Raw genomic sequence first — 27,576 nt, forward strand, 5'->3', positions numbered from 1 at the left:
AATTACTATAAAAAAACTAAATCTAATCTGAATAAAGACCTAGTTAAAATGTTGAGATGTACATCCCCAAAACAATTATAAATTATGTTGTACTAAACATTACTTTTCACCTGCAAAACCTGCAATTTTACCAAAACCACCAAACTGTTACTTCTGAATCATTTTCCACTTTATATAATGAAATAATTCATAGTCTTTTGTTCTGGCATGAAACAGCACAGATTAAACAAAATCCAATTGTATAGAATTTTAAGAAAACACTGTAATAGAGTGCTAAGCTGTGTATCCACAACATTTATATGCACACAGGGCATGGCAAAAATAGAATTTCTTATTGCTTTATAGATATTTTAAAATTAGTACAAAGCAGAAAAATGGGTTCTTCAGGGAAGTACACAACATGTACTAATTCAAATTTTTAAGAAAATGCTGCATAGCTCCACATTTCTACTTCCACACACCTGCACGGACATTTCACATCTTAGTTCAAATTTAGCCTAGATTGTTTACAGAAGCACTGTACCTGCAATACACAACCTTTGCTTATGCTGTGAAAGGAGACATTTCAGTCTCCCAACACTCAGAGCCATCATTCCATGTGTCAGTGTACTATTTTTTGTCACAGAACATTATTCAAGTACTTGATGTAAACACGTATCTACTGAGGAGGCAGAAGAGGAAGAAATGTGGGGCACAAATGAGCCCAAATCCCCATGAGTACAAGTTGGTCCAGAGTGTGAATACTTCAGGTGCACAGCTGGGCAGATTCCCCACTTTGATCACACACAGCTGAGTCCACATCTGGCCAAAGCTCCACCATCTCCTTGTCCCTTTATCAGTCTTTCAAGAAATACATTTGGGAATTTTTAGCCCAGAAAGTTAAAAGTTTTCATCTTGTTTTGGCCCTGATACACATAACAATTTAGCCGTGAATCTCAGTTCTGTCCCTGAACAAACAATACCTCTGAACTTTTTTGGCATAATCCTTAAAAGCCTTCTGATATGCAATACCTCTATGTACTGCTGGTCTGAAAGGACCAGTCTACCGCTTCACAGAACAGCAGAACCTGTGTTTGTAAAGATACCAGAAACCTCACAATCTCAAACCCATTTAATGAAGAGTTCCTCATGGTGTACTTGAACGCAGGCTGCAAAGTAAGGACCAAAGTATTTCAGTGTGAAATCTGCACAGCACTATACTGAGATGCATATACATTATGAATATACTCCATTCAATTCTGGACTGGAAACCTAACAAGAGCAGAAGTAAAGGTAGTGTTTTAGCTATCCTATTTCCATTTAGTTAAAAATCAACCCACAGACATCCCTGAAATTAAAATGTTATATTCTGTTCTTACTGGACAGACACAGACATCACTGAAATAGCTACAATTAATTCGACACAGCACAGATGGTGGTGTCTTTTCAAAAAGCACACAAGGCATTTTTAAGTGCTGAGACTCAATTACTTCTCTTTTCTAGAAATACTCTGACTGGAAGTTCCTAGAAGCCCTGCATAAGGAAGTTCATAATTAGGCTATCAGCACCACAGTCACAAACAGAAAAATGCGAGGAATCCCAGACTGCCTGTTTTAATCTCCCTGAACACGAAACACCAACTCACATTTACTAGAGAAATTCAAGAGATGACTCTATTTAGAGAAAAAAACAAGAGTTTGTATCTGTCAGATCATTAACACTGCACTCATCATCAGCAGTTCAAAACCTGCAAATATCGCATGGCTCTAAGATAGGATTTTCGTTCAATAAAAGTTATTTTATTTAATGTTTTGGTAAAGCAGAGAGTGGCAATGTTCTTTTTAAAAACAAATACAAATGAGATGTTAGAATTCTGACTTCTGAATCCCAGAAAACCTAATGAATTTTCAATGCCTAATAAATACAGAAACATAGACATTTTTTGTAAACTCACACTCTCAGGCGCTGTCTAGCCCAACTGGAATTTGATGTCAGAGCATTTCAGATGTCTGTATGGTACACAACTAGTTTCACATAATAATACCCAATCCAATCCAGACACCAGAAGCCATGTAACCTGAGTTAATAAACTCTTTCCCATGCAACTCATTATCCTGAGAAATGAACTCCTTCAGAAGGGAGAGTATTTATCAGGGTACAAGGCTGCACCATGCAGATGTACCCTTAGCTGTGATCAGGAGCAATACATTAAAACAAACCAAAATAAGCCATTAAAATAACCCCAAAACCTCCACTTCATTTTTCTACCAATGTTCATAATTGCCTACTATGTTTGCGCAATACTTTTTAAGCTTCAAAACAGTATTTTCCAGGTGGGATACACAGTTCTAGCTGCATTTTCCTAGTTTTTCATTTGTCAAGAAATTAAATACTCAACGATAAAGGAATCTGATTTTTCCACCCTCTCAATATTTTCAGTTTAACCAGAAGCCTGAAAAATCTATGCCTCCTACAGCTCCTTTTGCAAGCTGATGGATCAGGAGCTGAGATGCCACATTTGACTGCACTGCAACTGTTTAATCCACTCCACCTGACTGCTGTGGCATTTCCCTTTCTTCTTTCATAAAGCCCCTTTCCCCTTACTCAAGTGTTCACCTAGGTATGGCAGTCCAGCAGAGCTAACAGCTCTGGGGCAAAGCAGATGAGCTCTTCAGCACTCCCAACACTTACTAGCACATTACAAAAATGAACAGTCAGGATATTTTTTCCTATTCCCCACAAAATGTGGAGCCCCAGTGCTCCTGTGTGCTGAATGGCCAAGAGCCCTGCAGCTGGTGCCCTGTGACCAGTGGAGAGCAATACACTTCTGACCTTTCCCTCTGCTCTGCAACTTGTGGCTCGGATTTCATAAGACTGTTCTACAGAAGATGACTAGAAAACAAAATTATTATCTGACTGGGTTACTGTGTGAGGTATCCATAAAAGCAAAATGATATTCAGCAGAAAAGGGAGTTACGGCTTTTCTCTTAATGCAGAAAAGTTTGGATAAAAGATCAAAGCTCTCCATTCACAAATTTTTCATTTTATCCAAAACTAAATCCTAAGAAAGAAAGAGACAGGAATATATAAAGTTTGGAAATTTTATTTTTCTATAAACCACAGCTCAAATCATTAATGATTGTAGGTGAAAGGTATTAAGCCAGTAATAAACAAGTTTCATTTTGCCACAAGAAATGCTAAAAATCTAAGGATATCTCCTTTTTCCTTTCAGTGACTATACATTCATATACAGCTTACTGTAATCTGAAATAATAGAAAATATACATTTATCTTATATAAATATTCTTAGTTCCTAGCCATACAGATTGGGCATGTTTGCTTGCCAGGAATTTTTCTTGTGGCATTACTTTGAATTCAACTGCCTGAACTGACAGAATCTCCTGGCGCAAGAAGAGAAAATTGCACATTTCCTATAAATTTAATTTTCAATCTATATCCCCCACTTAATGAATGTATTTTTCTAGAAACTAAAGCCACAGTGGTTTATTTTACTTGTATTTGAGTTTTTTCTTCTACATAGTCTTGTACTTGTATTTTAGCAGTCCTGATACTGTAACTCTCTGGACAGAAAAAAACCAATACTGTAAGTAACAATATCTTCAAAAAAAACCTTTAAAACTTTACTATTCTGGAACACTTCGTGTTACTCCGATTCTCAGATAAGTTAAATTTGCATCAAATTGCTACAGACAGCTAACTCTAGACCAAAACCTATGTTCTTCATTGACAGTTCTTTAAAATAATAGTTTTAAAATATCAGAATAGTCTTCAGAAAACTCCCCAAAAGATCAAACCAAAGAGGTCAGGATGGGAAAAGAAATTTAAAGAATACTTTTGAGGTAATGGAAGTCACTTGTTCAATGATGAAAAATGTATTTAAGTGACTTCATTTTTAAAAGAGAAGTAATTTCGAGTCATAAATAATTGATGCAGAAGGTATATTTTGAAGTAACTCCAGGAACTAAAAGACAAAAATAAAACTTTACTTATGCAAAACATACAGCACTTTTATTGTGCTTAAAATTACCGGTTCTTAAATCTCATTTGGAGGAAAAAAAAAAAAATTTACCTCTTTTTTCTGCATTGTGAATTGTGCCCATCATAAGATTTTAACAAAATAACAAGTTACCCACACTTTGTGTCCAGGAGTGCTTAAATCTGCATTGTCACAGTCAAGCTGCTCTTTCAGCCTACTGTTCCATGCATGACAGGTTAAGACAAAGATACACAAGAGCTCTGCTATGAATTTAGCACTGTATTAGAAAACAAAGCACATAATATATAAAATCCACATTCAGAATAGAACCACAGTTTTTGAGACAGAGAGTTTATAAAGACTGATGGATGGCTCACTCTTTCTAAAGAACTGATGTCAAAATAATCTACTTGAATAGAGTGAATATTAATTTTTAAGTGGTTATAAGAGTCTGCAGGGGATTAGGAAATAAAACTGTTAATAACCCTGTATTGAAAAGTATCTTTTAACAGAGAACCCTGTACTATGGGGTCTCTGGACAGCCTAATCTTGTAATTGTGTTCATGGCTGTAATTGAGGAGAGCAACTTACAACTTCTTAAGCATTGACTACAGTGTTGAAGAAAATACACTAAAAATACAATAGCTGGCAATAATAAGTCACAGGAATGTTAGATCCTTATGTACAGTCTATTTAACAATGATATACACAAGTTTCCATGACAACAGTGACAAGATGATAAAAACATCTTCCTCATTCCCTGAAAAATACTTTTCTGCTTATATCATTGATGAAGTGGCAAGTATCTAATTTAAAAATATTTTTATATTCAAAGAAATGCAGATCATCTTTTTAAAGGATTTAATTAAATAACTGAACCGGATTAGAATTGTTTATGATCTGATTTTTTAGTCTTTTAAAAGAATTTATATCAAACTTTATCTTTTATTTTAGTCATGGTCCATAGTTGAGCTGCAAAATTTCAGATTAAAAGTTTTTTACCCCCAGGGAAATCTCTTTTGCACGGATCAAATAAAAACTGATCTAACCATTTCCAAATAAACAGTGAAGATTTCAGCAAAAGAATGTCTTATTTTTAAATTGGCTTAATTTTGCTCCATCATTCACAAAAAAATAAGAAAAATTAAATAAAGCAGTTATGTTTTATCAGTTACTTAATTTGCTTTTGCATTAGAGCACTATCTTACTTCTAGTCTGAATTGTTTTCTTCAAACCAGTAGTGGACATAAAACTGGAATTTCTTGGTTCAGCTATTCTTTAGTCACTCCTGTGACCTGGTTACTCTTGGAAACAAGCAATTCCAATGACAACAGTGGAATTTAAATTTGGGAGTTATCTCAATACTGACACTTCTAGGTGAACATACTTCTCAATTTATTAAGAACATTCATAATACTTATTAAAATGTCAGTTCTCATATTTTACTGTAAGAAAAATAGTTCCTATAAATAAATAATAAAAATTTAGCCCTACCATTCTCTTCATATAACACAGTATATCTAAATTACCACTTAAAAAAGCACACTGAATTACAATTCTTCAAATCAAAGAAGGCTAATGCCTGCACTATGTGAAACCCCACACGTGTAAGCACCTCCTGAGAGAAGAAAGGCAAAAGAAATAATATAGCAATGTTTTGTACACTACAAATTATCCAGAAATACCATCTTTGGATTTGATCACTTGTTGCTGTTAGTAACATTTAAGAGCAATAAATACTTTTAACTCATACAGCTTCCTGTGGATAATTTTTAAAGAATTTTATAAATAGAGGGATAAAGCCTTGATTGAATATACAGACACAGAGCAAGCCAAGTTCTCTCCCTGTCCTCAGGCATTTGAGGACTAGGCTGGAGTCAGGCTTAAGTAAGAACAGCCATGGATAAGTAAGCCTGAGCAAAAAACCTGCTCCTGATCATACTGCTGATTCATGGCCAATTGACAATCACGGTATGAACAGAGGTTTGAGAGGTGCAGCAGACTTGATTTGAGGAACTGTCTTAAGTCTCCTTTGAACATCTGGAATTTTGTGAAGAGGATAAATAGCTACCGGTCTGGGCTGCTCCTTGCTACGTACCTGAAGATATACGATAATTCCATCATTCTGTTTTACAAGGTGGAGAGCAGGGAGCCATGAGGCAAAGCAGCATCTCCACAGTAAGAAAGGAAGCCTGCAATCAATCAAGATTTCTTGACTCCCAGCCCTACAGTTTTAATGCTGATACCGTAGAGCTTCTCAACAGGATTTTTCCTGGCTCTTTTTCAGTGATATTTCTGTTAAGTCATTTCCAGCATAAATTAACTCTTAACTTATAATACTCTATTCACAGCATTGAAGATTGGGGGATTTTTCTAGAACACCTTGCTATCTGTTAAATAAATGTTAGTGTTAACATAGCCTAAAATATAAGAAAGGAAAAAGTAGGAGGAGATCAGAACACAGAGCAGTTCTTTCATTTAGGACCTTATACTAAATTGCAATTAGTAAGCGATTGGGTTAATGTGCAGAATAGAGTTAGAATAACAGCGTAGTTACTTATTATGCAAATTAATTTCAATGTCTGTTCAGTTATCAGTAGTAACTATTCAGCTTGAAAAAGCAAGATAACCTCACTGAAATTTTGCATATAGAGAGAGAAAATACCATGCCCTTTCCTGGTCATCTGATGTCTAAATTAAAGTTATATGAAGATGTTTTTATGTTGAATTCAAAAGAAGAGGTGATAATAAAAAGTTATTTTCAACTCTAGTTGGGTAAGTTTCTATTTAAATTGCATTCTTGTAAATATTTATTCATTCTTTTACATTCATAAACCATTGCCAGAGAATTAATTATGTCAGGGCCTAAGGCCTAGCTTTGAAGAGCTTTTAGTCTTTTTATCTCTTTGAGGATCTCACGGGAAGTCTAAGCCTGCTTTCAGCATGAAAACCTCCAAAGCCTGAGGCTGCCTCTGGAAGAATTATATTTGCCTTAAGGTCTGTGGTAAATGTATTTTGGCAGCTTTACACTACAGCTAAAGAAATTTCTCAATCTCATCAGGAAAGTGTACGCAATAATGATAATCTGTAATACAAAACTGCAAACCCCGGGGGCGGGAAGTGCCTAATCTTACATACACGGATGCTATTCTACAGCCCCAGAGGTAACTACACATTTCACTTACTTTCAACAATTTTAAACCATCTCTTTGCAAAATGAAGATGCAGCTATAATATGCTCTGTGTAGACATTCAAAATATGTCAGACTCAGCTTCTGCAAGCTTATATTTAAATCCTAGGATACTAGCATCCAGTAGTGCACAGTACTTGACTAATGCTACCCGCAGGGATTTTTTAAGATGTTAGAAATTTCTACAGCTAAAAATCAAGCTGAGGTAAAAAATGAGTATCAGAGCACAAGCCATGTTAATCTCACGTTGGTTGTAAAGCTAATAATGAGTTTAATCTCACTGTTTCACCATCATTAAACATACAAACAGCCTTTGGAGCAGCAGACAGAACTCAGACACCCAGCCCTTAGTGTGTGATAACCACAGGACTCAGCCAGAGAGCCTTGCCCCCTCAGGAGACCCTGCTCTGGTTCATGAACCTTCTGTTCTTGTCTACACCAGGGTACAGCTTCAGCAACACACCCATCAGTTCAATTGCAGAACTTTTACAGACCCAGAAGCTTTTCTGAACAGTATTTGGATAGCATCATAATGATATAGAGGCAGATGGAGATATCATATATCAGACTAGCAGCATTTAAAGTCTAATTAAGGGACTAAAATATAAAAAGTTTACGTTAATGCTCATGAACTTTGCTAGATAATTTTTTTTTAAATAAAAGCTCCTATTTTTGTAATTAAAGTTTTATATTGTTGTTAGCCACTTTCAAAAAGGACAACAACTTGTCGGACATGAAACTGTTAAAGATCTTAAAACAGAGAATAAATAATTACCATTTTGTCCAGACCAAGTCTAGAGAAGTGACACTCCAGTTTCTGGGACTCAGCTTTTAAGAAGCTTAGAGTCACTTCAAGGACAGAACTCTTTAATCTTAGAAAGTTTTCAAAAATCCTTAAACAAGAAAACATACATAAGTAAACTGAAGAAAATAACTAAGTATTTCAAGTCTGTATACATGTAAAATGACTCTGAATGATACATTCTCTGTCTCATCTTGAGACAAAATATTAAAATTTGCTTTCATAAACTTCAATTAGATTTTTCTTTGAAGGCCTGCTTCTTTCTGCATCTTAACTGCAAAATCATTATCTCACCTTAATTTTATAGATGTACAGATACAAGTTATGCAAGCAGATAAATGGATTTTTTTCATATGTAGAAATCTAGGTGAACTTCCATGTTGTCCAACTTAATCACTTTTGTTACGTAAAATTTGGCTTGTTTCTACTTTCTGCTCAAGTCTATCAGTCTTTGCTATTTTGCTTTCATTTGAAAAGCAGTGAACTTCTGTTGTTACATCTGGTGTAAAATAACTTCCAAACAATGTAAGAATATGGACATTCCTCATGGATTTTCTGTCCATTAAATTATAATTCATTCTGCTGGAGAGTCAAATTAATGATATGCTTTTATTCACCACTCATTCCCTGTATTCTAGCCACAGAAGAAAGGATTGTTTAAAAATAAACATGCTCTATGTTCTATAAAAAACCAACAGCAACAATTTTCTTCCAATGTAGATATTCATTATCTTTCCATCAATGGGGACAAGACAACTAATCCCTAAGGGTCCTGTTCTACCAAATCAGAATTATGTTTAACAGCAAATACATGAGAAATTCTCTGCCATACACAATTCTCATGTAGGAATATGGCAGAAACCATAAATAGTACAAAATATTACAGGGTCTCAGCACTCACTAAATAACTATTCCCAAGCAATGTAAAACAGCATAATTGGCATCTGCATTATTATTATGTTTGCAGAGACAATAGCCTAGTCGCTTTCTCTTTTTCAAGATCTTTATTTTAGTCAAAAGCATGGATGTTTACTTGTACAATGCAAAGATATTGCTAAAATTACAGTTTAGCATGTATTCTTTACTCAGTTTACCACTACCTGAGTTCTTTTACAGGCTATGCTGAATTGAAGTTTACTGCTTTCAGTAATTCATTACAAAATAATCTTATTCATGAAAAGGAAATCTCTTTATTAACAGGTCCATTTCATGCAAGCCTTGAGACAGCTCACTCACAGATACAATAGCTTATATGTATTGATTACCAATGGAATCATTATAGGTATTCTAGAGTTAAAAATGGGGGGTTTGGAGCTGGTAAGAGCTTGCAAAACAGGCTAAAGTTAGCAGAACTTTAAAATCAATTAGGTATAAATAGAAGATTAGAAAATTAAGTAAATTTCAGTCTAGAAGTAAAATCCAAGTTTCCTCCTTTTACAAGATCTGCTATCCACAGTACAGTTTAGTTTATTGCACTCTGAATTGCAGATTGTACTCTGCCAAAAAAGGTAATTTACTCATTGGTATGGAAAAATTCTATTCATATATTCTCCATCCATGGGAACAAATAACTTGGAATAGAAAAATTTTCCTCTATAACCTGTTATATACTGAAATATGCATTATTTGTCTTGATTCAAATATAAACAGAAGATGACAAAAGGTTTTCACACCTTTGCTCATTATGAAAGAAAAAATATAGTGTTTCAGTCAAATTATGCCAAATATTGTCTGCCAGCATTTAAGACTCAGATGCAGAAAATAAGATGCAAAAATCTCTTCTATGTCACTCATTGGAAAAATCAAAGATAGTGTATATCCTGGTTTTAATCAGACAACCCTGTGTTTTTCCACATGGTTTCTCAGTTTCCCATCACCTCTTTTCAGGACACCTAGATGTCCTAGTCTTTCATTTAATAAATAGAAAACCAATTTTTTTGTATTTTTAAATAAATATGAAGTTTTTATTGAAAACATATCAGCCATGGAGAATTTGTTCTGCCTTTTGCTGGGCAGTCCAGTGCAATATGTGTTCAGAATGATGGTCTCTGTTTGGAATCAAGAGAAAAATGGAGTGAGAATTGACACTAGTAAAGTTCTTTTGTTCTGAGTGAATAATATTAATGACTTCTGCTCAGTCTTTCATCAAAAATTCATTCGGAGTCCTATGCTATTGGAAAATATGCTCCACTTGGAGAGACAAACTCTTGTTATTGCTGAATCTGAAGCTGGCAACAGCTATCACAATGCACATTTTTAAAGTGCATCTTTATCTTCTGGATAAATCTTTCATAGGGTAAACTTAAATCACATGCCTTCCATACCTCAACTTCTGATTTTGGAAAAGTCTCTTTGCGTCTCTACTCCTAAACTCAATTGGAAAAATACAAAATAAACACATTTTAAGACATTAATGATTGTGGATGGCAAACAAAATAGGGCATTAAAAGAAAGAATGCACAGATACAAAAATCTAGAAAACAAAATATTTCATAACCAGGGGCAGTTCTCAGCTCAGCCGTATACCTTTCTGTCAATAATTTTAGACACAGTATTGCAAGAAATTTAACTGAAATTTAATTTTCAACCGTATTTTTATGTATCCTTCCACTGACTTTTTTAAATTTCCAAATTCAACTGCAAGGACAGACTTTTCCTCTCAGGTGAAATGGCTTGTTAAATGATGTGTTTACATGAGGCTATGTATTTTGTGTATAGATGTTAATTCCTTTCAGTATTCTATCTGCTTTAGCTCCATATTTTTTCCAGATACAAAAATGTTTTTGTGGGGAACTGGGAAAAAGGATGTTTATTTTTCCTACAGATAGCTGTAGCCACATGATTTTCTCCATACCACTGTGGCTTCTCTTTCTTTTTTCCAACATCTATTCACCAGCGGTGCTTGGCTGCACAAAGTCCCTACGATCATTTCAAATTTATGGAAGAAACAAACAGAAGAAAAAGCTGGCAGCACAGAACATTCATTCTTCTTCCAAAATTTAAAGCTGAACACATTTGTGAGAATAAGGCACTGTTGGATACTTTCAGTAACATGTTCTTGTTCAGTTAAAAATGTTTTTTACTTAAATCCTACAGCCAGATTTCATTTACTGAGGACTGCTGCCACAGTGTGTGCTTTGCACAGGACGTGGTACGAGAAAGCAGTTCAAGATGTCAGAGTGACTATTATGCTTGCTCTGCCTCTGCCCTCCCATGCTGCCTCCGATCTCCAGATACCCTAAACTATGCTAAGTTCCTCCTGGCCAGAACAAAAGATCCTCAAGCTTCACACTTCCCCTTCCCCAAGTCTGCTCAGTCTGAACACAGCTTATGGCTGTGCCATACCAGCCCATGCTCAGACATTGCTGCAGCTCCACACAATTCAGAGATAGTTTTGATAAGACCATCCACACAGAAAACACAGTGTATCCCATGACACTGCAAATCAGAGCTGATCTGATGCATCACAGCAGGGACATCAGAAGCGTGCCGCCTTCACTAGTGTGGGGCTTCTGTGACAAGGAGATGAAGAGGGTGAAGGGAAAGAATGGTCAGCTCTCACAAAACTATCAAGATGAAGACAACCACAGTGAAAACTGCAAACAACACTTTTCTAGTGTTCCCACGGGCTAACCTTGTGTTTGTTCCTGCATCAACCTCATTCCTTTCCTGCTGCTATTCTCCTTCCATAGGTGCTACATGTACAAGTCTCCTTAAAACTGTGCTGCAGCACACTCCCTCTGGGCATGTGAGAGTTTAAAGACTTCAAGCTTAACAATTTCTTTTTGTATCAATTATTCTCCAGTGCAAAGCCAACCAGGTTAGTTTAATACCACTGTGTTCTGGTCAATGTCCTTCTTCAGATTGGCCCTACCAAACAGATGCTGGCATACAGTAAGACAACTACTCCTACAATGAATGTATGTGGCCATGACCAGAGCAGGCTACCTTACAAAAAAACTGAAGTCATACTTTTCTACATCATAAAACAAAGCCAACACTACTAAGAAAGATATGAAGCAGTCAACATTCATTTTCAAATTAAATCTACAAATGATTGTAAGTACACAAAAAGCAGATGCGTTCGATCTGGAGATCTCAGCTTTACAATCCTCAGGTAAGAGCTCTACTTTAAGCACCAAGAAAAACCCCTTCACAAAAGCAGTGTAAAATGAAAATACACCTCTCCAGAAAATTTACACATTGTATAGAACTTAAAAAGGTCAACTTTCAAATCAGTTTATATAAAATGACACAAAATCAATTATAAGAATTAAAAAACATTCTTCTGGTAAGGAGTCAGAGGAACAATAGGGCCCAAGCAGGAAGTTTATGGCAGATACTTTTGATGGCCCAAGATAAGCCAAGTTTTTTTAGAAGCTGGAATGAACTTCATGATTCAGATTTTTAATTGAAGGTCAGTCCTGGATACACAATCACGGGGTGGAAAGAGTTGGAAATTGACAATACAACAAATACAGTAGTTAGGTTATTAAAAATATTAAAATATTATACATAAAAACTTCTGAATGTGATTTAGAACTGTATCACCACACATATAGTATTTACTGAGGATGCCAAGACAAACTGAAATTTGACATTTCCTACCTAACCTTACAAGTGTATGTCAGTGTATTCACAGTAACTTTTTCTTTACTATTTTGTATGTAGTTTATTTTCACAAAAGCTAAGAAAGCAGGAATTCCTGTACTGACACTCACATGGCCTCCACCCAGGTTGCAGCATTTAAACCCATCACACAGATCTCTGCCTCCTAAACTAACAAACTAAGAACAGACTTTCATGTCCCCTGCCACACATCTCAGTCTGCCAGTCTTACCAGGCTCAAAATAGCCCCCTGTCAAAGTTAATAGTTATGTTACATCTTTCCCCAAACACTAATGGTTCTTTACAAGATTGGGATAATCTCCTTGTCCAGGTTGTCCTTTCCTCCATTTTCACTGAAAAATAGCTTGTCCCAATTGCGATACTCTTCTTTTTCAACTTTCTTCAGTCCTCTACAGTTTCCCACAGTTTGTTTTCTGTCTCCCTTATACAGAAATCACCTGTAGACTGTTGAGGCATTGATGGTATGGAAGGGAAAAATTCCATATTCCTGTTTAAGATATTTCAGTTTGGTCCAATATGCAGTAGTCCAACATCCAGCAGTAGTCCAACATCCAGCAGAAAATGGGGAGGAAGTTCTGAGGACCTGTTAAATAGCAAATTATAGCCATGCTACGTTCCTAAAGCAAATTAGACACAGATCAATAGACAAACACTCATCCATCATATAAATCCTCCTCCTCTCCTACCTAATTTCTTTTCTAACAACAATAGCAAATGCAGCTGAAAAAAATACCTAAGTTATTAAATAAAATAGGTAATTTATTAAAATATAAGCAAAGATATATATATGTTTTCCTTAGCTTTGAAAGAGCTGTTCCAGGACGACAACCGGCATGGACATTTTAAGCTCCACATAGCAAAGGCAGACAAAAGTAAACATTTAGCATAGAAAGTACTTGGCAAACAATGCAAAAAACAGTTTCATCAGGTCTAAAAGCAAAACCTGTGCCTCAGAGTTCATCTTTGAACAGTAGCACTACTACTACTACTACTTTGAACAGCAGTATTGGGAAGTACTGCTGAAAAGTTACTGTACTTGGTGGAGAAACTATACAAAGAAAGAAGGGAGAGTTACCAGCAATGGAAACAGATAACTGTAGCAAAACTAGACTGAAAATGAGAAATCACAAACTACCAATTACTTTTGACATGGAAATGGTACACAGCCACCACTACTGAAGGGATATACTGCTTTCATCTGTATCCACAGACTCACAGAATATTCTGAGTTGGAAGGGACCCAAAAGAATCACCAACATCCATCTCCCAGCCTTGCACAGGACCAGTCCCAAGAGTTACATCATGTGCCTGAGAGCATTGTCCAAATGCTTCTTGAACTCTGTCAGGCTTGCTGTTGTGACCACTTCCCTGGGGAGCCTCTTCCAGAGCCCAATCACCCTCTGGGGGAAGAATCCAACCTAAACCTCCCCTGACAGAACCTCAGACCATTCCCTTGGGTCCTGTCACTGTGCACCACAGAGAAGAGATCAGTGCCTGCCCCTCCTCTTCCCCTCACAAGGAAACTGTACACCGCAATGAGGTCTCCCCTCAGTCTCCTCCAGGCTGAACAGACCAAGAGACCTCAGTCACTCTTCACACGGCTTCCCCTCAAGGCCCTTCACCACCTTCACTGCCCTCCTTTGAACTGTAACAGTTTAATATCTTTCTCGTGGTGCCCAAAACTTCACACAATATTCAAGGTGACAGTATTGTTGATTTTAGAAGTGAACTTGCTTATCGTTGTTCTGAACAAACACAGTAAACTAAATTTTATTACTTTACATGCATTCAAACACACAAATAAAATTAGTATTTGTCTTCAGTTCTCACTGAGTTATAGACATGATGACTCAAGTCTGTTCCTATCCAAACCAGTATATCCAATAGTAATACATGTTGTTTAGGATGAACTGTTGCTTCCAATGGAAATGAAATCTTGGCAAGTACTGTGACTTCATTCAAGATTCTTTAGTAAATCACATGAAATCTTGGAGAGAATAAAAGTAAACTCTTTTATCACTGGGTATATTGAAATATAATAGGAAAGAATGACACTGAGATTTAGGGATATTTCATTTATCACACTGTACTCATAAACAGAAAGAACCTCAAAAGGTACCTTTTCTTGTTAACAACATGCCTGTTCTCAATTTAAACCAATAAAATTAAGATTGCATTTCTGGTCACATTTGGTGCTTCCTGGGTACATCCTATTACAATGCACAAATGCAGCATTAGGACAGAAATAGACCAGAGTAACATTAATCTAATTCTAACCCAAGAGCTCTTTTATTTCTTGCTCCAGTTCTTTTTCTCCACTTCCTTTCTGAATCTTTCATTAACTACTCTATTTTTTCTTTCTGTCCATTAAAAAAATAATAAAGTGTAAAAGTTATGAATCAAGAATGTCACCAGACCACCACAGTATCTGTGGATATGGTTAATCTTCCTACTTTGGCACTCCTGTTTCTCTAATTTTGTTTATATTCTTCTTAATTGATATCATATATCTGGCTGAATTTTAAACTATGCTTCCAGATTTTACTGGAGCATTGATGAGTGGTCCTGATCTGCCATTATGTCTCCACTGTGCTAGATTCTAAGAGCTGCCAAAACTTCCTTCCCCCAAACACCTTATATTCTGAATCCCAGTTTATGTCCATGTTTATCAAATCCTGAACGTCACCACTTTTCTGTTCTCAACTTTGTAATTGTTTTGCACAACTTGGGTTCTGCTAAGAATAAACACGAAAGTGTAATAATTCATTTAAATTCCTGTAGTTTTCCTTGTCACAGGATGCCAACTCCTCTGATGTTGGAACCCTGAGTTCTGAGAATTTCAGCCTTTCAGTGCTGACAGACAGTGATCCTCAGAAGCACACTGCATTTGACCTGAAGCCTTGGGAAAGGCTTCCTAAATTGTGTGATAACACTGAGGTTGTTACTGTGTAATTAAAGTTATATCACTGGGTGGAATATGTAGAGATGTAGAAAATTTGGTTTATGGGATATATGTAACAATATGGAGGATTTGGGGTGTGGATTTGTTCTTCTTCTTTTCTCCTTCCTTCTTTACAAATCTGGGTGTCCTGGTATTGGGTCAAAAAACCCGCAGCGCACATCATGAATAGTTAGTTATTGGATTATAAGTAAAAACAAATTAATTGGCATTCCATAATTGGGTGATTTGGACCTTAAAAGGCCTTGGAAGTTAGAACTCACAGCCATTTTCCACCTTGTTAACTAAGAGGCACATCCCGTGCAGCTGTATTATAGATAAGATATAATAAACATCTAAGACCCAAGATAAACTCCCTGTCTCCCACATTTTAATTTGAACTCTGAGTAAAAAAACTCATGAAACAAAGACAAAGAAAAGAAAGATAAAAAGAGAAAAATAATAACTGAAATTAATATTCTTAGATGTGAACGGCAGCTTCTGTTTCATACAGGGTTTTTTCCTTATCTAGGAAGATCGTGAGTTGTCCAAGATCACAGAAAAGTCCATGGAAGACCGGCAAACATATCTGAGTCCTTGAACATGGGACTGCACATCCTCTTCCCCCATTGTATCTTTTCTGACCAATACTATAAAAATTCAGTTACAGCTGTATTCAGAATATGCCAGAACACAAAGTCCACCTGTATGCCTTCTATTACCTACCATTTTGAGAACCATTTTTAATTTTTTTGTCCTTACTCTGCTATGAATTTGAAACAAAATTTTCCCCACTAACTCTCCTCTTACATTTCTAAACTTTTGTAAAGTCTACGGAAAGGGAAAAAAAAGCAAATAAAAAAACCCAAGGGAACAAAACAACTGTGAGCTGACTGCCTTTTCAGCATTTCATTGGTGTCCTTGAAAAAAAAAAAAAGGCAAAAAGAAGATATTCTTACCATCCTAACATCAGAATAAATCTCATGTCTCTGCTGACATTTTTTGGAAAGTTTTTCCATACAAGCAGGGGCATACGAAACCAATTCCAATTCTTTCCTTCATAATTTTACACTACGTTTTTCCCCCCATTAGGTATACATAAAAAATCCTTCTCCCAACTCAAACAGAGAAATGTCACAAAAGTTAAATTTCAAAATGAAGGGCTATAAACTGCAGGTCTCAAAAGTACTGTTTAATTTCAGAAACAGTCATATCAGCAGTTCTGGAACACCCACAAGCAGGAGGTGCAGTTTATTAATATTCCACAGAGGTGACTATACATAAGTAGCACACATTGCCCAAAAAGGAATCAAGACCTTCCCCTTAATAATGGAACCTGCTTTAACCTTTCTCCAAGAAAAACAAATCTGGACCATATACAATATTCACTACTACACACTGATACCTGAACTCTGTATTGATCACTGTAAATTCTTTAAGTTATAATGCAGGCCTACATTCCCCTCTAGGCATCTCTCTAAGGGAGGAGAGTCACTGGTAATGACATTTTCCATAGAAATGCCAATTGATGCCAAAATGACACTGAGTAAGTGACTACAGGCTGCCAAACTCAACTGAAAGGTCAATACTGCAAAATATGTTCTGCTTCATTCATAATTCAAAAGATTAGAAAAACGTGGTCAACACAAACACTACTGAAAAGGCAATACAAATTATATTTTGGGGGGCTTTATGGTTGAATTGGTATAAATGCACCTCAAAGTAATTGCTTTTCCTTCATTGTGCTGTTAAACAAAGAAGTTTTGAAAAACTTTACAAGAGCAATAGAAACTGCTTTAAATGTAGGCTCAGGTAACAGACATGATAGACATTGTAAACAAGCGTTAATAAAACTAAAGAAATACCTCTGTGAGGGCTGTTCTACTAAGTACTGAAACTTCAGCTGAAAATGGAAATTATATTACTATATTTTCTCAGTCTTCTGTCAATGTACCTAACTGGAGGGAAAAATACAATGACTCCTTAAAACTGGAGAAACATAGTACCAGAAGCATCAGGGTCCCAGACAAAGCATATGGAACTGGAGTTATCACTGAAAGTTTGTATCAGTAACTTAGGAGCTGACTGATTTTTTCACTAGTCCCAGAAAAGACAAGGTTTGATTTTTCACTGTCTTTTTTTTTTTTCAGACATAAAACCCCTGCCAGCTGCAAAACTAGTTCTCCAAAGACCTCTACACCATCCCCACACCTCTGGATCTACCCCAGTACTTTGTATATCCCATCCACAACATAAGCAACTACAGCCAGGGCTGTGCCAGGTCCACCTTTCTCAGGCTGATTAGGCAAAAAAAAAAAAAGAAAACATACCCCCAACAATAATATTTCTAATTATCCTGAAATAAATTATAAACACATAATATTCAGAGTTGCAGTTAAAATTAAAAAGAAAGCAGTCCTAAAATCATGCATTTTCAGCCAAGAGACCACTGTGATATTTACTTTTAGCCTATGAAAACTCATAAAATTTCATATAGTAATTCCTGCATCACAGTATCTAGCATAAATACACAAATACATTTTTCTGTAATTACATCTGGAATTAAAAAGCCTTAATCTATCTTTATTTTGTTATCATTTAATAAATTTTGACCTGGCAGTGACACAGGCCATGGCATTTCTAGATAGAATACTAGGGCTGAGGAATTTATATTCATTCTGTCTATTTCAATTACTACAGGGTTTTTCCTTGGGGGAAGAACAAGAGAAATTTACTTCTTGTGGCATGGTCCTCATATTTTCCAGCAATCTCAATCTATTTCCATTCTTTTTCCAGTACTTACTTTGCAAAAAAAAATTTCATGAATAGGAAACTGAACTTACGTCTCTAATTCTGCTTGGAATTCTGTGTAACAAGTTTTCACATCCCTAGGGATTTCCATCACTGTCAATAGAGCACAGTAAACATACATATATATTTTTATATAGAAGTGTATGCATCAGCAGAGATCAAATTACCTTTAATTACCACTTAACTGTAATCATATCAACGCGTATGGAGAAAGAGTACAGCCCAAACATCTTAAGACATGTAACTAATTATCTCTGTCTTTAGAAATTGACAAAACATCATTTTCTCATAGGAATCATAAGACTTTTGTTCTCATACTTTCCAGGGTTTTTTAATGCAGTCTTTACAGCTACAGTCCTGTAATGAGCTCAATGCAGGTCAAGATCTGCCTTTATTCAAAGTACTAAAAACTTCACAGTGCAGGCAAAACCATGCACCCTTATGAATTTCCTGATAGGAGCAGTGCTTAAAACTGTGATCAAAGTTGTACATGATAGGAGATGATAAATACAAATTACCTATCTAATTCAAAGGAAAAAGTACGTCTCTGAGCGTTATTCACTAGAAATTATCTCCATAATTTTGAACAATCCAGAGACTGCCCCATGCATAGAAACAGACCTGATCTAAATCCCATATAAGACTCATATTCTACTTACTTAAATAACTAACAGGCTTTACATGATTCACAAAACAATGACTTGCATTCTGCAACAGCTATGCACAAAACAGCCTGAGTGCCAACGAGCAGAGACTTTAGAGGCATCCTCTGACTGTGCAGAAAATAAAAGCGTGATGCCCATTTCTGATCCCAGCTCACAAGAAACAAATTGCTACCATGTGAAATTTAACTAATGTTTAATTATCTTTATGAGACAATGTTTTACATTATGGACAAAATGCAATGGATGTCTCAACGTTCACCACTGATTCTAAAAAAAACATTGTCTTTATTGCTTTCAAAGGGAAAATTTATATCCCTATGAGCAATTAAATTAGTAACAGAGGGTCAACACTGGCATCTATTGTCATTACAACAGTCATAAGCACAATAAGCATCTCAGCAGACTCTTAAACCACTTCCTCTCTCTTCTTGGAGCATATTTTCATTGCACAAACTCAATACTTATGCATCAATTTATTTTGAATGTTAATCTTTTGAAAATCAGAGCTAGTACTACAAAAACTGCATTTGATGAAAAAGTAATTTGCATGAAAAATGCCAAAAGGCATATATGAAATGGTATTTTATACACCAAAACAAAACTACAAAGTCTCGTCAAATGAATTGTATCCATTATCTATATAAAACCAGACTATAATAAGACAGTCTTTCTCTGTAGCAAAAGGCATTTAAATTGCAGCATAACTTTCATTTAACAAGTTTAATACAGTTTCAATATTATCTCATATATTGGCTTTGAACCGACCAATTGAACACTAAAATTCTTCTCATTTTTATTTTTTATTATAACTGGCACCAAAACCAAGTGCAAAAAGGGACTATGCTAATACATAATTTGTCTTTGGCAAACTTTTTCTTACCAATTAAAATATGGAAAAATATTTGGCCCCTACGTCTGTTCTCTTATATCTCCTTTATTTTCACCATTCATGACCAGGGGAAAAAAAGATGGATACTTTTGCCTGAGTTTTACCTTTTTCTTATAACTTCAGTTTTAAAAACCGAGGTACAAAAAAATGGAAGTGGTTTCTGCAAGCACAATGGAGAATTGTATCCATTCCAATACAAGTGATAAAGGCATGTGACTGATGTGACACAAGGTAACATTTTAACATCCTTCTTAACTTTTCTAGCAACTTTTCGTCATTAAGCAATCCAAAAATATTTTTCTTTTTTTTTTCTGAATATAACAAACTAGGAATGGTTTTGAAAATGCACTTACACCTTTAAAGCCCTTTGAAAGCCTTAATGACTTTGCTACAAAGGAGAATTTTCTCCTGAGTGCCCTACCTCTCTTCTCCCATATCCCAGTCTCCATTGTCCAAAGATTTCCATCCTCAAACACCTGTACAGCTCTATATGCCCTGCAGCCATGAGAAGCAGTTTCACTGATGTGCTGATCATATCCCCTTACAAAGCAGGGGCTTGGATGCCATAAAGCTCTTTGATGTTGCAGAAATGTCCAAAACTGAAAGTCTGTTACTTCAAAGTGCTCTTGGTGTACTGGAAAACTCCAGCTTCATGCTGGGGGCAGATTTTTACCTACATGAAAAGGCAGAAGAAAGGCCACTAGGAAATTCTTACAGGTTCACAGCCCTTATAAGCAGGATCCACTGTTAGCCTATATATAGACCTATATATAGAGAGCTATAGAGGACCAGACCATATTTCAGCAGAATTTGATGAATACCCTATGTGAGGAGACATATTTCTTTCTTTCAGCATTAATTCTGTGCACAGTGATGCATCAAACCTTTGGCACAGCTTGAATCAAAATTCTCAAGGCACTAACTTAAAACAGTTTCTTAGGACAGAGGAATCAAGGATGAATATTAAGGATGGAGCAGCACTAAACTATCTGATATGCCTCTTGGGCAGCATCTTACAGAAAGGGACTAGATCATCTTCTTCAGCCTTACCTTTGTGAAATTGTCTCCAGATACAGAGAAGTTGTATTAGTTTAAACCAAATTAAAAGCTAATTTAATTAGATCAGCTAAACATTTTGCAGGGGGATCTTAAATAACTTTCAGCACTGTAAGTACTTTTGCTACCCATCTCCTTTAACTTCCTACTTCCTCATAGCCACTAAACATATGAGTCAAGATTCACAATTCTCTTAAATCAATTCAGAATTTCATTGTCACTTAAAAGATAATCCTGTCCTCTCCCAGTCTTCCTACACAACTGCCAAGTGTTAACTTCCCACACAGATGGGTGGGAACATCCCTAGCACTGCCACAGCAGACAGCAGTAGCACCTCTTTAAACACCAATATAATGTTGGACAGTTTAAAGATAAGATGCTCTAGGGACGTTGGGGATGCTCTAAGAAAACAATTGCAATCCTTCCTATTTACATAAAGATCATGTCCTGGTTTCAGCTGGGATTGTTAGTTTTCTTCTTAGTAGTGGTACAGTGCTGTGTTTTGGATTCAGCGTGAGAACAATGTTGCTAACATACTGATGTTTTGGTTCTTGCTAAGTAGTAGCACCCTAAGTCAAGGATTTTTCAGCATCTCATGCCCTGGCAGCAAGGAGGCATGCAAAAAGCTGGGGGGGAGTGCAGCTGGGACAGCTGACCCAAACTGGCCAAAGGGGTATTCTACACCATAGAACATTGTGTTCAGTGTATAAACTGAGAGAAATTGGCTGGGAGGGAGTCATTGCTGGTCAGCTGGGTATCAGTCAGCAGGCGGTAAGCAATTATATTGGGCATTACTAATTTTTCTTGGGGTTTATTTCTCTCTTTTTTTTAATTTCCTTTTGATTATTATTGCTGCTCTTGTTGTTGTTATGTTGTTGTTGCTGTTGCTTCGTTGTTGTTGCTGCTGCTACTATTATTATTATCTTTGCTGGGTTTATTGTTATTATTTACTTTGTTTTAATTACTAAACTGTTCTTACCTCAACCCCTAAGTTTTACTCTTTTCCTGATTCTGATTTTCCCTCCTATCCCATTGGTGAGGGCTGCAGGGAGTGAGTGGCTACATGGTAGTGAGTCACCATGGAGTTAAACAGAGTGATAAAAAGGAAAGAAAAGTTTGGCTTCCTATATGCAAGCCACCATGGGCACATGGAGAAGACATACATAAAAACTTTGAAAGATGTCAAGAAAACCCAACAAAATCACCACAGAAATGAGATGGAATACCATGATGATGCAATTCTAGCCTTCAGCAATTGTATGCCTCTCTTTCTCATACAGATGTTTGCTTCGTTTGCAGCTTCCTTGCATCTCTCTGCATTTTGTACTCCAAAGCCCTTCATTGAATTCAAGTACACTAAAAAATTTCAGTCTCAGGATAGTAAACAGTTTGGCACAGAATGAGAAGATACAGCCATGCTGCAGAAGTGAAAAGGTCTCAAGTGCTTTCAAATACCTGTGGGAGAGAACACGTCCAGGTCCCACACCCAATCAGCCTGATGCTGAAAGGATCAAGACACAACAGGACTGCATTTTAAAAAGTGTTCTCTATAGTCACTAAAAGCACTGATCCAGGCCATGTCTCCTCTAAATAAAAAATTAACTGCATTCAACTGTCTTTAGGAAGATACAGTTTATTTAAATCCACAGCCAGGAGACTTTGTCATGTTTCTGTCAGGACTGCTGTCAAGTCCCAGCTTTATTGACGTATTTTTCTTTTGCAAATATCTCTATGCAGTACTAAAACCATTGCTTTCTCACAGATGAATGAATAGCTGTCACTCCATCAGCTTAACATTATTTTACAATCCCCATGATCATTTCTGTTGTCCTCCATTGAAATCTACTCAGCTGTTTCAAATCCACCTTGCCATAGGAACACCATACTCTGGTATCAGCCTTGATTCTGTACAACCTCTGCTGAGAGCATCATGCTCCTTCTACCCAGCGGTGTCCTCACTGAACCTCCAAGGGTATCACCTTGTCTGCCCCAGTGCTACAGTGACAGAAACAAGTAACTAGAACAACTTCCTACATTTTTCTGGCTTTCAAATCCAACTCTCATCCTGTGATAAGTATCATTTGACTTTCAGGTTCACAAACCGATTATTTTACATCTGATTATTAATAAGAAGTATTTTTGGACTTTGGCCATTTAACCCAGAATCTGAAATCACTCCATACTGGTATTTGTTCAAAGGTCACCAAGTTTCCTTTTCCCTCTGGGATTATTTAACTTTGTATCTATAATTAATTTCCCAGCAAACATCTTGTCCACTAGAGCACCTATAAAATTAGTTCAAGTCTTTAACCACGGACTAGCCGCTGGGAAAACTACTAAAAGCATCCCCATTTGAGATTCCCCTTAGATAACAACTACATCTTGAAATCTGCCAGTTAGCCATCTGCCATATGCCTCACTGATCACAGACAACAAATGCTCCTTAAACAGTACTGTGGTCCAGCTTCAGGTATCTCAAGGAATTGGGATGGACACATCTTTCTGCTTCATTCCAAAAATACTGTAACTTTTTATATGCTGCTGTAACTTTCGAAAACCTAAATTCCAAATGTGAAATAAGACCTTTCTTACATCAAATACAAATTCAACATGTAAAACACTGAAAAATTGGAAAGGACTGGATTAGAAACCACATTCCATTGACTTGAAATAAGATTATGTTGGCAGAACTTATCTCAGTTATAGCTAAAAACTACATTTTATAATGATCCTTTATTTTAAAGGTGGTATTATTTTTACTTCTGTTAGCCGTTTATAATGGACTCTTTCACCTTTTTGTATCCTTTGTATTTAGCCATTAACTTATATTCAGCATCAATTTCTTTCCATCTATTATAGAAATGTTTTAAATTTTGTATTTTATAAAAATTTTTTATAAAAATTTTTATCACTGCTTCTATATAAAGACAGAATTTAAGAGCCTCTATTACTGGCTTAGACCAAGGGTCCATCCGGCCTAGTGTTCTTTATCCAAGACTGGCCATGAGCACTAGCTGGAAGCAGTATGGACAGGGTAAACATATACGATACTTCCCCTACATACACATTCCTTGACTCCCATTGTTTTCAGTCTGGTGTATTTCCTGAACCTGGTGTGGGTTTTTCTTATTCTGCAGCAGATTTTTCTTCGCAGTGCTTGCCTTGTCCTTGAACTAATCTAAATTTTCCTACTCATATAAGTCTTCTAGTACAAAAATACCTCATTTAATACTTTCCACAAGGAAGCACCTTTTTCTGCTTGGTTTGTTTGCCCTTCTGATGAGCTTCATTTGTTACTTCTTAGTTCTTGCATTACAAGACAGAGACAGCAGTCACTCCCTGACTACCCTCTCTATGATGATTGTGTAGAGCTTTCTACAACACCTTTCTGAAATCTTAAACCCCTTTTGTCTAGGCTGAAGACTCCAATGCCAGAACTCATTCATTCCTCCAATTGAATTCAACCACCCTTGGTGATTTTCCAGAACTTTCTTTTTTTTTTTGTAACGTACCAGAACCAAAAACGCTATTCAAAGTCTGGGTGAAAAAAGGACTTCCACAGATGTATAATCAAGGTTTCTTTTCTTTCATTTTCCGTTGTTTTCCTATTTATTCCTAATGTTCAAATTGCCTTTTTGACTGTTACAAAGCACTGAGATTGTGTCTTCAGAGAAGTAGCTCATGAGAGGTAATGGTCAGTGCAGAGGCCATTATTTTATAGATATAAGCTATACATACACATTTATCTGAACTTACAATGACATTTTTCCATTTCATTTCTCACTTACTCTTATAATTTTTTTTTTGTTACTCACATTCTACTCTTGCCCTAGCTTGAATAACTTCTAATTATCAAAAATTTATTCTTTGCTTATCCCCTTTATCAGACCCTTTATGATGGTCACTTCTTAACCAAGACTGATTCTGTTCAGTGTCATTTTGTATTTTATTAAAATTTGGTTACAGTTGTGCTATGTTTAAGTTAATTGCTTTAAGGTTTGAAAATAGGGCCTTTTAAAGGTCCAAATAAACACAGTACTGCCTGGAGTCACGGTCTGCTCACACATAGGTACTTCAATCAGATCATAACCATAATAACTACTAATTTTTAAATTTCCAGTTAATTCTTCTCCTCTATCAGTGTAAAAATTGATATCAAGTCTCCCATATTGACTAAGGAACTGGTTTAATAATTTATCATCTGTCAAATTTATAAATTGTCCTCAGAGAGGTTGAAGTTGGCAACTAAAATCTGCTTCCAAACAGTTCTGTAGCTTTCAATTATCCAAAAAGTTCTTAATGAACATTTATTTAATTCTTAAGTATTCAATTCATCTTTCTTAGTATTCAATTTTTTAGTATTGGTCATAAAAAATTTAGCTGTAAAAAGCTATTCCGGCAAGCTCTTAAACAATAACACTTTTGAAAAATATAAGATACTTTACACCTCTTTCATCAAGGACAAGCCTACCTTGAATGATCTAATTTCCTTTAAGAAGGAAACAGAGTAAAAGTGCCAGAAGGAAGCTGGCAGACAGTTACTGTAGAGTACTCATGAATGATATTTTGTTCATGCATTCTTTCTGCACAGCCTTATTTACATCCAGTTTAATGACCTGAACAGCTTAATAATGGTTATCTCTGTGTGCAGATGTTTATGTGAGGGTCTAAAATAGACAAAACTGGACAATAGCATTGCTTTTTAAAATGTACCACAGATTTGTTTCACTACTCAGCGAAATCTCACACTATCAGTGTTTCTCTTCTTAAAACACATTTTCAAAGTAAAGTTTACGTGCAGACCTCTCCTCTCAGTTCTGCGAAGTGAAATTTGTTCATGTTCTTGTGCTCTTCATATATGTAACCCCTGTTTGTAGATTTCAGTATAAAAAAGCCTTGATAGAATTATATTATGATTTAGGGCTTTTGAATTGTTTTTTCAAGACAGCACAGCTTGTCACCACATTGACTATTAGCACCTTTATCAAGAGAATTCATTTATTTTTATTAAGGCTACTTTTTACACTCTGTCAAGCAGGTTCCCACAAAGCAGTGGAGTCAGGAATTTTCATCATCTCTATTACCATTATTTCCATAATAGAACTACAGCAATATACTGAATATAGTGAATTGAGATACACTGGATTGAGACAGAAAGTCCAGAAAAGGATAAAAACGTTTAAAAAAAAAAAAAAAAAAAGAGTGTTTAAAATGCCTTGCTTTCCTTTATGCTAACTTAGGAGTATTTCTAACTAACCTGAAAAAGCTACAGACGTATGAGGGGGAAGTGTGGAAAGCATCTGTGTAGGAAAGCACAGACAAAGCAGAGATGTTAGCAAAATCCTGTACAAGAACAAGACTCAGGATACCAAAAAGAAATTTAGTTTGAAAGACAAGGAGTCTTTATGTACCACAGTTTCAATAAGCAATGACTCTTTCCACTTCTAGATATAAAACCAAATGTAATCAAGGAAATGGACAACAGAAAAGGAAATAAGGCAAAAAGATGGATTATTGCTACCCATGGGACAGCAGATTTCTTTTAAAATAATTATCATTAAATGAAAGGGAAAAGGGCACAATTTTTTAAAATTAGTTACTCACTTAAGGGAGCACACTAAACAAATTAGAACAAAAAAAATGCTGAGTGTCTATGGGGACATCAAGGTTAACTGTTGATAAGAAAGATAAAATAGCTTTTAGTGCAGCATTGTTATCAAACAGTACAAAAAGCATACTTGAATATTCCTCTTAATACACAGCAAAGAATTTATTCACCTCCAGAGTTCAGGATCCACTGTTTTCATTCAGAAAGCTATTAGCTACAGGGGACTGCAAATTGCCAAGGTCATTTGGAGCAATGATTCTAACATAAACACACTTCGCTTAGCAATTAAAAATATGTCTGCTTCTAGACAAGTGAGGGTTGCACGACTGCATTTGAATAAATAAGCCATGTTTTCTAACATCTGGTTTGATACTGCTCTAATATCATATAAATGCAGCAGTCCTTACGTACCAGATCTGGAGAGATTTGAGACAAGAAAACTTTGCTGTGAGGGCAAACCAGCTGTTACTGTCTAGATTTCTTTTCTTATGCTGGGCATCAGCTGAATGAGAGCTTCAGTTTTCTTGGTGGAGTTGGAGATGGACAAAGGGAAGGAAGGAGAAGACTCCAGTTGGTAAAATAGCCAAATACCTGACCTCAGCAGTAAAAGATACACAAGATCTTGAGCTATGGTCCTTCAGACATTAAACCTGGACCCTCTTTGGTTTTCATATACAAATGCAGCATTTAAAGTTACAGCTGATATTTCAAATCCAAGTGTCTGCCACCTATCCATTCTCTTTCTGAATGCACACCAACTTAACTGTGTATCCAGTAGGACTGAAGGTGATCAGCACATCACTTTCCTCTAAAATTATGAACTTTCATGCAATTTCCAAAATCCTGTATAAAACTGACATAAAACATCATGTACACAGATGCATGACCCATGTTCAAGTTTTTCAAATAGGGACTCAGATCTGAATTCTGCTTTGGCTCTATGAAACTGTGTGTTAACTATTCTGAGTTCTCTCTCTTGCCCTCTCTCCTCCTTCTCCCTCTTTCAACCTC

General features: G+C 36.1%; 1 protein-coding gene across 6 annotated transcripts in view; it reads right to left on the reverse strand.

The window, feature by feature from the left end:
• Nucleotides 1-27,576, reverse strand: part of NEBL (nebulette) — a 140,138-nt gene that overhangs the window by 97,164 nt on the left and 15,398 nt on the right. For 4 of the 6 annotated variants that reach the window (XM_017741517.1, XM_017741513.1, XM_017741515.1 and 1 more), the window contains one exon: nt 18,380-18,440. The exons of the other annotated variants lie outside the window; for them this stretch is intronic. The gene's annotated coding sequence lies outside the window, so the exon portion shown is untranslated. The remainder of the gene's footprint in view (nt 1-18,379; nt 18,441-27,576) is intronic. 6 annotated transcript variants of the gene reach the window in all.

Source organism: Corvus brachyrhynchos, unplaced genomic scaffold (assembly GCF_000691975.1).
Source record: "Corvus brachyrhynchos isolate BGI_N302 unplaced genomic scaffold, ASM69197v1 scaffold167, whole genome shotgun sequence".
Lineage (NCBI taxonomy): Eukaryota > Metazoa > Chordata > Aves > Passeriformes > Corvidae > Corvus > Corvus brachyrhynchos.